The following is a 15,045-nucleotide window of genomic DNA, read 5'->3' as shown; positions in this document are numbered from 1 at the left end:
ATACTCAATCTCAAAAAAGTAAATTAATCTGAGTAACTGTAAAGTTTAAAGAAATTTAAAGGTAATATATGATTTCTATAACTAAAGATGGCTCTGTTGTCAGAGAAGAAAGATATATCAAAAGAATAAAATAAAAAATATAAAATAGATCCCTAAATTTACAATTTAATAGCAATAAATTTAAAAATTAAAGTCAACGGGGAATACAGCTGAGTTACTATTTCAAAACATACAATGGACTAAATATTCAGATTTTAAATTACATACATGTTAAAAACAATAAATTCCTATGGCCAAAATGACAAGACTAGAGCTAGAAGACAAACGACAGAACAGGATAAATAAGGCACAAAATATGAAAATTCTCATAAATTCTTACTTTATGAATCATTGTTTTAAAACTTTAGAGAAACTCTAACAGAAACAAAACAAAGTCACCAAAAAGAATATATATAAAATCAAAACAGCTGTCATAGGTTCTTGCAGTGGAAATAAAAATCAGATCAGCTCTCTTGAAGGTCATTATAATAATATTCATTAAAATTCTTTAGGATATACACACCCTATAATCTGGGAATTCTATTTCTAGAACTTTATCCTAAGGAAATAATTAAATAAGCACACAAAAATATGCATGCCAAGATGATTATCCAACTTGATCCTATCCCAGTCCACAGTTCACAGTTCAGTCGCTCATTTGTGTCCGACTCTTTGTGATCCCATGGACTGCAGCAGGCCAGGCTTCCCTTTCCAGCACCAACTCCCAAAGCTTGATCAAATTCAAGTACTTCGAGTTGGTGATGTCATCCAACCATCTCATCCTCTGTTGTCCCCTTCTCCTCCTGCCTTCAATCTTTCCCAGCATCAAGGTCTTTTCAAATGAGTCAGTTCTTCGGAGCAGGTGGCCAAAGTCTTGGAGTTTCAGCTTCAGCACCAGTCCTTCCAATGAATATTCAGGATTGATTTCCTTTAGGATGGACTGGTTGGATCTCCTTGCAGCCCAAGGGACTCTCAAGAGTTTTCTCCTGCACCATGGTTCAAAAGCATCAATTCTTTGGCACTCAGCTTTCTTTATAGTCCAACTCTCATATCCATACATGACTACTGGAAAAACCATAGCTTTGACTAGATCAACATTTGTTGGCAAAGTAATGTCTCTGCTTTTGAATATGCTATCTAGGTTGGTCATAGCTTTTCTTCCAAGGAGCAAGGGTCTTTTAATTTCATAGCTGCAGTCACAATCTGCAGTGATTTTGGAACCCCCAAAAATAAAGTCTGTCACTGTTTCCTTTGTTTCCCCATCTATTTGCCATGAAGTGATGGGACCAGATGCCATGATCTTAGTTTTTTGAGTGTTGAGCTTTAAGCCAACTTTTTCAGTCTCCCCTTTCACTTTCATCAAGAGGCTCTTTAGTTCTTCTTCATTCTCTGCCATAAGGGTGGTGTCATCTGTATATCTGAGGTGATTGATATTTCTCCTGGCAATCTTGATTCCAGCTTATGCTTCATCCAGCTCAGCATTTCTCATGATGTACTCTGCATATAAGTCAAATAAGCAGGGTGATAATATATAGCCTTGACGTACTCCTTTCCCGATTTGGAACCAGTCTGTTGTCCAGTTCTAAGTGTTGCTTCCTGACCTGCATACAGGTTTCTCAGGAGGCAAATCAGGTGGTCTGGTATTCCCATCTCTTTCAGAATTTTCCACAGTTTGTTGTGAGCCACACAGTCAAAGGCTTTGGCATAGTCAATAAAGTAGAAGGAGATGTTTTTCTGGAACTCTTGCTTTTTTGATGATCCAACGGATGTTGGCAATTTGATCTCTGATTCGTCTGCCTTTTCCAAATCCAGCTTGAATATCTGCAAGTTCACAGTTCACATACTGTTGAAGCCTGGCTTGGAGAATTTTGAGCATTGCTTTGCTAACCTGTGAGATGAGTGCGGTTGTACAGTAGTTTGAACATTCTTTGGCATTGCCTTTCTTTGGAATTAGAATGAAAACTGACCTTTTCCAGTCCTGTGGCCACTGCTGCAGCACTTTCACAATATCATCTTTTAGGATTTGAAGTAGCTTAACTGGAATTCCATCACTTCTGCTGTCTTTGTTCATGGTGATGCTTCTTAAGGTCCACTTGACTTTGCATTCCAGAATGTCTGGCTCTAGGTGAGTGATCACACCATCATAGTTATCTGGGTCATGATTTTTTTGTATAGTTCTTCTGTGTATTCTTGCCACCTCTTCTTAATATCTTTTGCTTCTATTAGATCCATACCATTTCTGTCCTTTATTGTGCCCAGCTTTGCATGAAATGTTCCCTTGGTATCTATAATTTTCTTGAAGAGATCTCTAATCTTTCCCATTCTATTCTTTTACATGATTTCTCTGCACTGATCACTGAGGAAGGCTTTCTTATCTCTTTTTTCTATTCTTTGGACTCTGCGTTCAAATGGGTATATCTTTCCTTTTCTCCTTTGCCTTTCACTTCTCTTCGTTTCTCAGCTATTTGTAAGGCCTCCTCAGACAACCATTTTGCCTTTTTGCATTTCTTTTTCTTGGGGATGGTCTTAACACTACCTCCTGTACAATGTCATGAACCTCCATCCATAGTTCCTCAGGCACTCTATCAGATCTAATCCCTTGAATCTATTTGTCACTTCCCCTGTATAATCATAGGGGATTTGATTTAGGTCATACCTGAATGGTCTAGTGGTTTTCCCTACTTTCTTCAATATATATCCTGGTATAAATCTTTTAAAAGCATTTATGGATTCAATTCCCTAATATCTTATTAAATATTCTTCATGTATATTCATGAGCAATGTTGGCTTACAGATTTCCTTTCTTATAATGTCAGTCTGATTTTGGTATTCAGGTAATGCTACCATCATAGATCAAGTTAGCAAGTGTTTCCTCTGTTTTTGTTTTCTGGAAGAAATTTTTGATGAATTGGTATCATTTCTTACTTAAATGTGTGAAAAAATTCCCCAGTGAAACTATCAGGGCCTGGTGCTTTCCTTTTTAAGGTTATTGATTATTAATTCATTTATCTAATAGGTCTAATAATAAGCAAAGTACTTATGAATATATTCATAAAATTATTTCTCCATGCATGAGTTTTGACAGTTTATACCTTTCAAGAAATTGGTCAGTTACATCTAAATTATCAAAATTGTGGACATAGAGTTATTTCATAGGATTCCTTTCTTATTTTTTTAATATTCATAGAATCCGTAACAACCCATCTTTTATTTCTTATTTTGTTAATTTGTGTCCTCCCTCTTCTTGTCTCCTTTTTCCCCTCCCTTCCTTCACCTCTCTCTCTCTCTCTTGTCATTTTATTGATATTTTCAAAGGACCAGCTTTTGGTTTTATTGATTTTCTCTGTTATTTACCTGTTTTCAATTTTATTGATTTCTGCTCTAAATTTTTTTATTAAGTTCAATATATTTTTAGTTGAAGTAATTTACTTATGTATAACATAGTGATTCACAATTTTTAAAGGTTCTACTCCATTTATAGTTATTAATATTGGCTATATACCCTGCACTGTAAAATACATCTTTGTAACTTATCTATTTTATACATAATACTTTGTACCTCTTAATCCCCTATTCCTATCCTGCCGCTTTCCTGTTTATTTTGGAGAACATTCTGGCCGTATTTCAAGATGATTACTCTCCTTCCCCTTGCTAGAACTGTGAGGAGATCTCTGTTGGTTCTTTTCCATTAAAACCATGTGAGTTTTCTGGAAGTAAAGCCCTCCGTGTGAGGGTTTCCCTTAGAAGGTGGCCCCCAGGAGTTTTTTCATTCTCAGTCTAGTCCACTCTCAAAACTCCAGAAATTTGTCACAGTTACCATTTTGTGTTCCTACAGTAGATGGCTCCAGCAAATTCTGCTCAAGGTAAACAGATCTCAGCTGTGGTTTTCGTTATCCTCTTGTCTTCCCAGTTTGCCCAATGACCTCGGTTTTCTAATGGAGCTCATTGTTTTTTTAAATTTGTGTGGCTTTCTTTTTCTCATTTTGAGGACGGGAGCGACAATTACCAAGCTCTTTATATGTCAGAACGGAAACTCAAAGTTGGGAATGCTTTTCAAAAGTTTTGCTTTGCCTTTGTCCTGTGTCTTTCTTTTAAAAATCGGAATTGTACCGTGACCATGCATTGCTTGAGTCACCCAGTTATCAGTGGTCTTCTCATCCCTACTCTTGGTCTAACATCAATCAGTACATGAAACTCAGCCCCGTTACTTAGTTTCACATGAAATCCAATTGCGCTTACCATTCATCATCATTCTTTTTTTTCTTCTTATTTTTGTAAGCTCTACTTAAGATTTATAGAGGCACTGAAAAGGATGACAGTCACACACTACACACCCTGCCCCTAGACAAATCCCCATGAACACAGCTCTTACAAAATCTCTCTGTCCTGTTGCTGCTTTTGGTAGTCTACTGCCTAATGCCCTGGATGCCTACGTACCCTCCTCAGCAATAAGACTGAGCTTCCACTTCTCAAATAAAAGTTGGATTCTACACATAATGCATCTATTGTTTTGTGGAAATAAGCCCATTTGTAAATGAGAGAAATAATGAAATACTCTATGCAGTTGCATTTCTGATCATCTTTTCCTCACCAGTAGCCGTTCCAAGAAGGTCTAATCCACCTGCACTCTCTCACAGAGGTGGGCTGCATCTGTAAACCAAACCTGGGCTGCCTCGGACTTCAGAAACATGGGCTGTTTCTACAGAATAGCACTGTCCCTTTCCCTCTGGCAAGTTTCTTTGTCACCCTCAGATTTTGTGCTCCTGTCATAGACACACCTTTTCAAAGAGGGCTAGATCTCAGCCTTGGTTGAGGGCAAGGTCCTCTCCTAGTCATCAGTTTCCATGTTTTCTGCTGTTCCTGTTAGGGAGCAGCAGCTTTTGCATCTGCTACCTTTGGAGCCCTTAGAGTTCTCTTTCGTAACTAATAAATAATTTCTTGTAGTACAGTTTTTCTGTTCAAATATCAGCATGGTTTCTTTATTCTGATGGACCACAGCCATTTGTCAATACATTGTTTCTGAGTCTTTACCTGTTTCTTTTTTGATACAAAATGTTTAAGTTTATAGACTTTAAAACATAAATCACAGACTATATTTTGGTCCCCTTTCAATCTTTAACATCCTGCACTATTTCTGGCATGCAATAAGTACTCAAAAATAGTTTGGTGAATAACTAAATGAATAATAGTGATGATTTATTTAGCAATAACCTGGGAATGTTTATATACATTTATGATACAAAAGGAAAAACAACTTATAGCAATGAGTGACAGTTAGTATGATTTTTTTTTAACTTTCATATTTCAGTATTTTCCCAAATATGAATTAGTTTGAATTGAATAAAGTTTCCTGAAGGACATTTCTCAAAAATAACTCAATTCTCCCCACATGAGAAATTTAAATTCTGTTCTCTAAGGTATTAATTCACAAAATGCATGCTTTGTCCATTCTTGTTAAGTGAAGAATATATAAGCCTCTAAAGTAAAGCTAATTTATTTTCCTGTAGCATTCATACTTTTTATTAGGTTCTTTCCAATATTAAGGGATGTTAAACTGTGAGATTATATTTTTTCCCAGAAGATAAACATGTCAATACTATACTCAGTGAAGTCTAAAAAATTCTATATCTGGCAATGAAGGCTCATTATTAAGGCATTCCAATCATCTGTATAACTCATTATGGTTCATCAGAGAAATTTATCCTGAGGCTTTTGGTGTTCATTGTCAGCAATTAAGTGTGCCCTCAATATATTTTGCAACAGAGTGAATGACAGCTAAATCTGTAAGCAGTTTTCCAAACAGACTACTATCTGATTTGTGCATGTATAACTTATATTTAATTCAGAAGCTTTATTTATGAGATTTCACCAACATTACATTTTGAAGTCTCTTGATGATAAATTGAATTATAGAGAATAAGATGGATTTGTGTAAGAAAAATGGCACACCTCTCAAGATATTAGATATTTTGGTATGTTTTATATGTCATCAAAAGTTCCTTTAACTCAAATTCTTGTTTGTTTGTTTTTTTTTCTCCTCTTGGGAATGATATTTACAATACCTAGGACATAGAAGCAACCTAGATGTTCATCAAGAGATGAACAGATGAAGGTTTGGTACATATATACAATGAAATATTACTAAGCCATACAAAGGAATGAATCTGAGTAAGTTATAGTGAGGTGGATGGACCTAGAGCTGGTTATACATAGCGAAGTAAGTCAGAAAGAGAAAAAACAAATATTGTATATTAATGCATATATATGGCGTGTAGAAAAGTGGTACTGATGAACCTATTTGCAGGGTGCGTAGAGACACAGAGAACAGACTGTGGACACAGCGAGGGAAGGAGAGGGTGGGACATATTGAGAGGGTAGCATTGCGACATATACGTTCCCATGTGTAAAACAGAGAGTCAGTGGGAATTTGTTGTATGATGCTGGGAGCTCAACTCAGTGCTCTGAGCCAACCTAGAGGGGTGGGTTGGGGTGGGGAGTAGGAGAGAGGTTCAAGAAGGGGGCATATATGTATACCTATGACTGATTTGTGTTGTTTTATGGCAAAAACCAACACAAAATTGTGAAACAATTATCCTCCAATTAAAAAATAAATATTAAAATATTTTAAAAAAACCAAAAGCAAAAGAATGGAGTAAATTGAGAATTATACTCAGTAATGACAATTAGAATATATGAATGGGGTATTCACTTTGTGTGATATGTTGCAAGAAATTGCAAATAATATTCTGGTCCCAGCTTTACCTGTTTGAAAAAAATGAGTCCCTTCTCTTCCCAACTTGCTGCACTGAGAGAATTCTTATCTACAAACATCAAGGAACAGCTGTTTACTAATGGATCACAGCAGGAGAATAAACACAGCAGCCTGGGCAGAGGATATTTTTCACTCTTGAGCAACTTGTTTCTCAATATTTTGTTCTCTGTTGTGGATTATAAAGTGTGTATGTGAGAGTAAACATCAGGCAATCACTCTTCCTCTCACTACACGAGGAATAACACTTTGAGGCACATTAGTAATTCATATATTCTGAGCCATGTGCAATGCAGTTCTTTATTGAGCAAAATGAGTACAAAATAGGAACATGGATTTGGTTTACTTTTCTCGTTAATCTTAAGAACATCACGTTAAGATGGGAATATTTCTTTCAAAGCAGTCAAATCCCTGATTTAGCGGTTTCTATATTCTGCTGTATTATGTTGTTACCAATTATTGCATTCCTTTTATAATTATACAGCTATTGCAGTAGACCAAGTGAGATATTATGAGAGTGAACCAGAGGAACAATGATTGGATTAAGAATATTTCAATAAGATAAAAGTTTTCAAGTATTTAAAAAACTTCAAAGAGATCATATATAAAAGGAAATGAAAAAAATCCCTCCAATCTAAGAACAGTCATTAAATTTGGAGTTAGAAAGGTTTTGGTAATGTTTCAGTACACTTGGGAACTATACTGTAAAGGGTAGAGACTGATAACTCTTTTCAAAGAGATTGGCATTAAAGACCATTAGAGTTCATTTGGAGTTTTGTTTCAGATAGAGTCGGCAGTATGCATTTCTTTCACTTGGGAATAATATGCAAATATTCCCATCATATGAATTTCTAAAATTTTCTGTTTGGAAGTTGGATGAGGTTTGTGGATGATGCTTAGAAATTATCATCAAATAAATAGGAAGATAGCAGAAAGCAAAGAGGGACTAAAGAGCCTCTTGATGAGGGTGAAAGAGGAGAGTGAAAAAGCTGGCTTAAAACTCAACATTCAAAACACAAAGATCATGGAATCCGGTCCCATCACTTCATGGAAAATAGATTGGGAAACAACGGAAACAGTGACAGATTTTATTTTCTTGGGCTCCAAAATCACTGCAGATGGTGAGTGCAGCCATGAAATTAAAGACGCTTACTCCTTGGAAGGAAAGCTATGATAAACCTGGACACTGCGTTAAAGAGCAGAGGCATCACTTTGCCAACAAAGGTCTGTATAGCCAAAGCTATGATTTATCCAGTAGTCATGTATGGATGTGAGAGTTGGACCATAAGGAAGGCTAATCACTGAAGAAGAATCAACAGTTTGGAATTTTGAGGCTGGAGAAGACTCTTGAGATTCTCTTGGACTGCAAGGAGGTCAAACCAGTCAACCCTAAAGGAAATCAACCCTGAATATTCACTGGAAGGACTGATGCTGAAGCTGAAGTTCCAATACTTTGGCCACATGATGCGAAGAGCAGACTCATTGGATAAGACCCTGATGCTGGGAAAGATTGAGGGCAGAAGGAGAAGGGGGTGACAGAGGATGAAATATTTGGATGGCATCGTTGACACAATGTACATGAGTCTGAACAAACTCTGAGAGATAGTGAAGAACACGAAAGCCTGGCATGCTGCAGTTCATCAGGTTGCAAAGAGTCGGATGTGATTTAGCAACTGAAAAACAACAACAAATAGGAAAGATAATTTTGGGGGACAAGTGATTATCTTCACATCATTAAAAAATCTAAATAAAGGAACACATTTTTGAGTGTGTATCTGGTATATAGCTTGTATATAACTTACCACATCAGTTTATCTTCAAATATCATGGCATTGACTGCTGCTCAAAAAAAGCATGCTTGGGCTGTAGTCTCAATAACACAGAGTTAATATAAGTTCAAAGCATAGATCAATAATATAGATTAATATAGTCCAAAGCATAGATCTTAAGTATTATAGTATTTAATAATACCTTGCTATTATACCTATGCTGCTTGGTCCTTTCCTGAGGCCAAGCCCGTATTCTGAGTGCCAATGTTTAGCTCAGAAAAAACATAGAAAATATAAGGTATGTATTAAAAAAGACTAAAGTAATTTTTTAAAGGATTGTGAATATGATATAACAGGAACAAAAGATTTACCATCCCACATTAAAGCAAAACACTAGATAAAAAACATGAATAAATGGTTAAGATGCTATACATCAGATAATGAAGGAAACTGATGCCGAGTGATGAGAAACAAGTGGCTTGAGTTCGGTGATTGCTTCCAGAAATACTGCCTTCAAAGAGTTTTCAGGCTGAAGCCCAGGGAGGGGGAATCTAAGATATCCTGAGCTGAGGAGATGGACTGAGGATTTTTGGAGGAGGGCATGACAATCCACTCCAGCATTCTTGCCTGGAGAATCCCCATGAATGAAGGAGTCTGGAGGGCTACAGTCCATGGGGTCACACAGACTTGTACATGACTGAACCAATTTAGCATGCAGGCACACACTGAGGATTTAGGATGATCAAAGCAGCTAGAGCTTGCAAGACAGAGTACTAATAGAGATGAGAACTAGACTGAGAAAAAGAAGAAATGTGAAAATTTCCAGCATTCATGCAGGATTGGAAATTGTGCCTGTTCCTACCAACCAGACTGGAAAACCTAATAATTCATGGAAAATTGGATAAATACATAGAAAAGATTTGTGTCAGTAATTAGGCAAAATTAGCCTTAGACCAAAGCTATTCTTGTCCTGCTTGATATATTTTAAACACAAGACCCCAAAAGACAAACTGTCTCCAAATTTTAAGGGAGTATTCCTAATTTTACAGGATACTTTGGGAAAATTGAAGATGAGGGAATTACTTTCTGACTCATTCTATGAGGCTGGCATTACCCCAAGAACAAATCAAAGATCTAACAAGAAAAATTAGGCTGTAAACCAATATCCTGCCTGAGCTTAGATGCAAAATTTCTAACCAAAATTTTAGCAAATTAAATTAATAGTATATAAAAGGAGTAATGCATCATGACTAAGTAAAGTTTATTCCAGGAATTCCAGTTTGGTTCACATATTTGAAAATTACATATTAGAAATTAAAAATTAAATCTGTATGGTTATCTTAATAGATGCAAAAATATTTGTAATAAAATCCAAAATTTATTTCTGATAAAAAAAACTGTCAGAAACAAAGAAATAAAAGGGAATATCTTGAATATTTTAAAAAGGGCATTTACAAAAACTTGGGCTGCTATCACAACTTAATGATGAAAGACTGAATGCATTTCCCTTAGGTTCGGGAACAAGACAAGTACATTCACTTTCCTTATTTTTAGCTTTGAACTGGAAGATTTAGTCAGTCCAATAAGGATAGCATTTTTCAAAAAACACTTAATTGAAATACTACAGATTGGAAAGGAAAAAGTAAAATTGTTGCTATTTGCAGAAAACATGGTCATCCATGTGGAATATATGATGAGATCTACAAAAAAGCTTCAAGAACTAATAACTTAGTAGTATTGTACTATAGAAAGCAAAATCAAAATACAAAAATCAAGTGTGTTTCTTTGTACAAGCAATGAACAGCCAAAAATTAAATTTAAAAAGTGTTTCATTTATAATAGTATTAAAAATGAAATACTTATGGTTAAATCTGGAAAAAATGTATAAAACTCATATATTAAAAGCTGCAAAATTGAGAAAAATTAAAATAGACCTTAATAAATGGAGTGATATACAGAGTTTATGGTCTGGGAAAGTCACTATTACTAACATGTCAATTCTCCACATACAGATTCAAGCAATTCCATTCAGAAGACAGCATCTTTTCTTTTCAGTAGAAAGTGATAAGCTGGTTCTAAAATTCATAAGGAAATGCAAAATAAGAACAAATTTGACAGTCTACTTGACATGAATGCTTACTATAAAGCTTCAGTTTTCAAGACAGTGTAGTAATGGCATAGAAAAGGACAAACAAATCAGTGAACCAGAATATTGAGTTCAGAAGTAGATTCAGATAGAAGTAACAACTGATTTTCAACAAGGTACAGAGGTTATTCAGGGGAGAAAGTATGGTCTTTGCAACAAATGGTGCTAGAAAAATTGGATGTATATGGGCAAAAAAATTCCAGAATAGCAACAAAATCATTGATCCATAGCTCACACCGTAAAACAAATTAACACAAAAATGGACAATAGGCCAAAGAAATACTAAATACATAAAACTTTTGAGAGAAAATATTGGAGAAAAATCTTTGTGATACTGGGATAGACAAAATCTTAGGTATGACACAAATTCACTATCCGTAAAAAGGAGAAAAAGCAAATTAAACTGCATCAATTTTAAAACTTCTGCTCTTTGAAAGACACTCTTAAGAGAATGAAAACACAAGCCCCCAAACTGGAAGAAATATTTTCAAATGATATATGTGATAAGAGGATCTATACAGAGACTACACTTCATCAATAAGAAAAAAATTCAACTGAATATTGAGCAAAATTTTGAGGAAGATCTTTCACCAAAGAGGAGTATCCAAAGATAGTGGGAAATTAGCATATGAAAAGATGTTAAATACAATTTGCCATGCAGTTCGGTCGCTCAATTGTGTCCAACTCTTTAAGACCCCATGGACTGCAGTATGCCAGGCCTCCCTGTCCATTGCCAACTCCTGGCAATTACTCAAACTCATGTCCATTGAGTTGGTGATGCCATCCAACCATCTCATCCTCTGTCATCCCCTTCTCCTCATGCCTTCAGTCTTTCCCAGCATCAGGGTCTTTTCCACTAAGTTAGTTCTTTGCATCAGGTGGCCAAACTATTGGAGTTCAGCTTCAACATCAGTCCTTCCAATGAATATTGAGGACTGATTTCCTTTAGGATGCATTGGTTGCATCTCCTTGCTGTCTAAGGGACTCTCAAGAGTCTTCTCCAACACCACAATTCAAAAGCACCAATTCTTCAGCACTCAGCTTTCTTTATAGCCCAACTCTCACATCCATACATGACAACTGAAAAATCATAGCTTTGACTAGATGGACCTTTGTTGGCAAAGTAATGTCTCTGCTTTCTAATATGCTGTCTAGGTTGGTCATAACTTTCCTTCCAAGAAGCAAGCGTCTTTTAATTTCATGGCTGCAGTCACCATCTGCAGTGATTTTGGAGACCCCAAAAATAAAGTCAGCCACTGTTTCCACTGTTTCCCCATCTATTTGCCATGAAATGATGGGACCAGATGCCATGATCTTAGTTTTCTGAATATTGAGTTTTAAGCCAACTTTTTCACTCTCCTCTTTCATTTTCATCAAGAGGCTCTTTAGTTCTTCTTCACTTTCTGCCATAAGGATGGTGTCATCTGCCTATCTCAGATTATTGATGTTTCTCCTGGCAATCTTGATTCCAGCTTGTGTTTCATCCAGCACAGCATTTCTCATGATGTACTCTGAATATAGGTCAAATAAGCAGGGTGACAATATACAGCCTTGATGTACTCCTTTTCCTATTTGGAACCAGTCCGTTGTTCCATGTCCAGTTCTAACTGTTGTTTCCTGACCTGCATACAGATTTCTCAAGAGTAAGTCAGGTGGTCTGGTATTCCCATCTCTTTCAGAATTTTCCACAGTTTGTTGTTATCCACACAGTCAAAGGCTCTAGAGTAGTCAATAAAGCAGAAACAGATGTTTTTCTGGAACTGTCTTGCTTTTTCCATGATCCAACAGATGTTGGCAATTTGATCTCTGGTTCTCTGCCTTTTGAGGAACTGAAAGGTTGTTGTTGAATCACGCGAATACACCGGGATTCTTGGCCCCCGGAGGAGAAGAATTCAATCCGGGGCCAGAGACGAGGCTTGATCGCTCAGAGCTTTTGTGTAGTAAAGTTTTATTAAAGTATAAAGGAGATAGAGAAAGCTTCTGACATAGGCATCAGAAGGGGGCAGAAAGAGTACCCGCTTGCTAGTGTTAACAATGAAGTTATATACTCTCCAGTGAATCCAAAGAATGTCTGGAGGTTGTAAAGACCTCATCAGACCTACTCCCATAATTTACATTTTAAGATAACAGAATTAGCCAGAAGGTTTAATCCAAAGTCTGTCCTTAATCCAGAGACTGTCCTCAGGCAGGATACATTATTGTTATATAATCCTAAGGAATGTGGAGAAAGAAAAAAGGTTTGTCCTTTCTTCCTCCTTGAGAATTCCAGACCCCTCTCTCTTTGGGGACCCCTAGGCTCCTTATCAACCTGCCTAGGAAATGACTCTCTCAGAACCAGAGATCAAATTGCCAACATCCACTAGCTTTGTTCATAGCGATGCTTCCTTCCTACAGCCCACTTGACTTCATATTCCAGGATGTCTGGCTCTAGGTGAGTGATCACACCATCGTGATTATCTGGGTCATGAGGATCTTTTCTGTACAGTTCTTCTGTGTATCCTTGCCACCTCTTCTTAATATCTTCTGCTTCTGTTAGGTCCATAGCATTTATGTCCTTTGTTGTACCCAACTTTGCATGAAATGTTCCCTTGGTATCTCTAATTTTCTTGAAGAGATCTCTAGTCTTTCCCATCTATTGTTTTCCTCTATTTATTTGCATTGTTCACTGAGGAAGGCTTTCTTATGTCTCCTTGATATTCTTTGGAACTCTGTATTCACAAGGGTATATCTTTCCTTTTCTCCTTTGCCTTTAGCTTCTCTTATATTCATAGCTTTTTGTAAGGGCTCCTCAGCCAACCATTTTGCCTTTTGCATTTCTCTTCCTTGAGAATGGTCTTGATCCCTGCCTCCTGTACAATGCCACAAGCCTTCATCCATAGTTCTTCAGGCACTCTGTCTATCAGATCTAACCCCTTGAATCTATTTGTCACTTCCACTGTATAATTTTAAGGGATTTGATTTAGGTCATACCTGAATGGTCTAGTGGTTTTCCCTACTTTCTTCAATTTAAGTCTGAATTTGGCAATAAGGAGTTCATGGTCTGTGCCACAGTTAGCTCCAGGTCTTGTTATTGCTAACTGTATAGAACTTCTCCATCTTTGGTTGCAAAGAATATAATCAGTCTTATTTTGGTGTTGACCATCTGGTGATGTCCATGTGTAGAGTCTTCTCTTGTGTTCTTGGAAGAGGGTGTTTGCTATGACCAGTGTGTTCTATTGGAAAAACTGTAATAATCCTTGCCCTGCTTCATGCTGTACTCCAAGGCCAAATTTGCCTGTTACTTCAGGTATTTCTTGACTTCCTACTTTTGCATTCCAGTCCCCTATGATGAAAAGGACATCTTTTTAGGGTGTTAGTTCTAGAAGGTCTTGTAGGTCTTCATAGAACCGTTCAACTTCAGCTTCTTCAACATTACTGGTCAGGGTATAGAGTTGGATTACTGTAATATTGAATGGTTTGCCTTGGAAATGAACAGAAATCATTCTGTCATTTTTGAGATTTCATCCAAGTATTGCATTTCAGACTCTTTTGTTGACTATGATGGCTACTCCATTTCTTCTAAGGGATTCTTTTCCACAGTAGTAGATATAATGGTCATCTGAGTTAAATTCACCCATTCCCATCCATTTTAGTTCTCTGATTCCTAAGATATTGATGTTCACTCTTCCCACTTCGAATTTGCCTTGATCCATAGACCTAACATTCCAGGTTCCTATGCAATATTCTTCTTTGCAACATCGGACTTTACTTCCATCACCAGTGACATCACCAACTGGCTGTTTGTTTTTACTTTGGCTCCATCTCTTCATTCTTTCTGGAGTTATTTCTCTACTGATCTCCAGTAGCATATTGGGCACCTAATGACCTGGGGAGTTCATCTTTCAGTGTCCTCTTTTTGCCCTTTCATTCTGTTCATGGAGTTCTCAAGGCAAGAATACTGAAGTGATTTGCCATTCCCTTCTCCAGTGTACCATGTTTTGTTAGAACTCTTCACCATGACCCATCCATCTTGGGTGGCCCTACACAGCATGACTCATAGTTTCATTGATTTAGACAAGGCTGTGGTCCAATTGGTTAGTTTCCTGTGATTGTGGTTTTCAGTCTGTCTTCCCTCTGATGGAGAAGGATAAGAGGTTATGGAAGCTTCTGATGGGAGAGACTGACTGAAGGGGAAATTGGGTCTTGTTCTGATGGGTAGGGCCATGTTCTTAAATCTTTAATCCAATTTTCTGTTAGTGGGTGGGGCTTTTCTCCCTCCCTGTTATTTACCTAGGGCCAAACTATGGTGGACTTATGAAGATAATGGCCTTCTTCAAAAGGTC

Source organism: Bos grunniens, chromosome 9 (genome assembly GCF_055505025.1).
Source record: "Bos grunniens cultivar Pamir isolate PY7600 chromosome 9, Bosgru_T2T1.0, whole genome shotgun sequence".
Classification (NCBI taxonomy): domain Eukaryota; kingdom Metazoa; phylum Chordata; class Mammalia; order Artiodactyla; family Bovidae; genus Bos; species Bos grunniens.
This window is presented reverse-complemented; position numbering follows the sequence as displayed.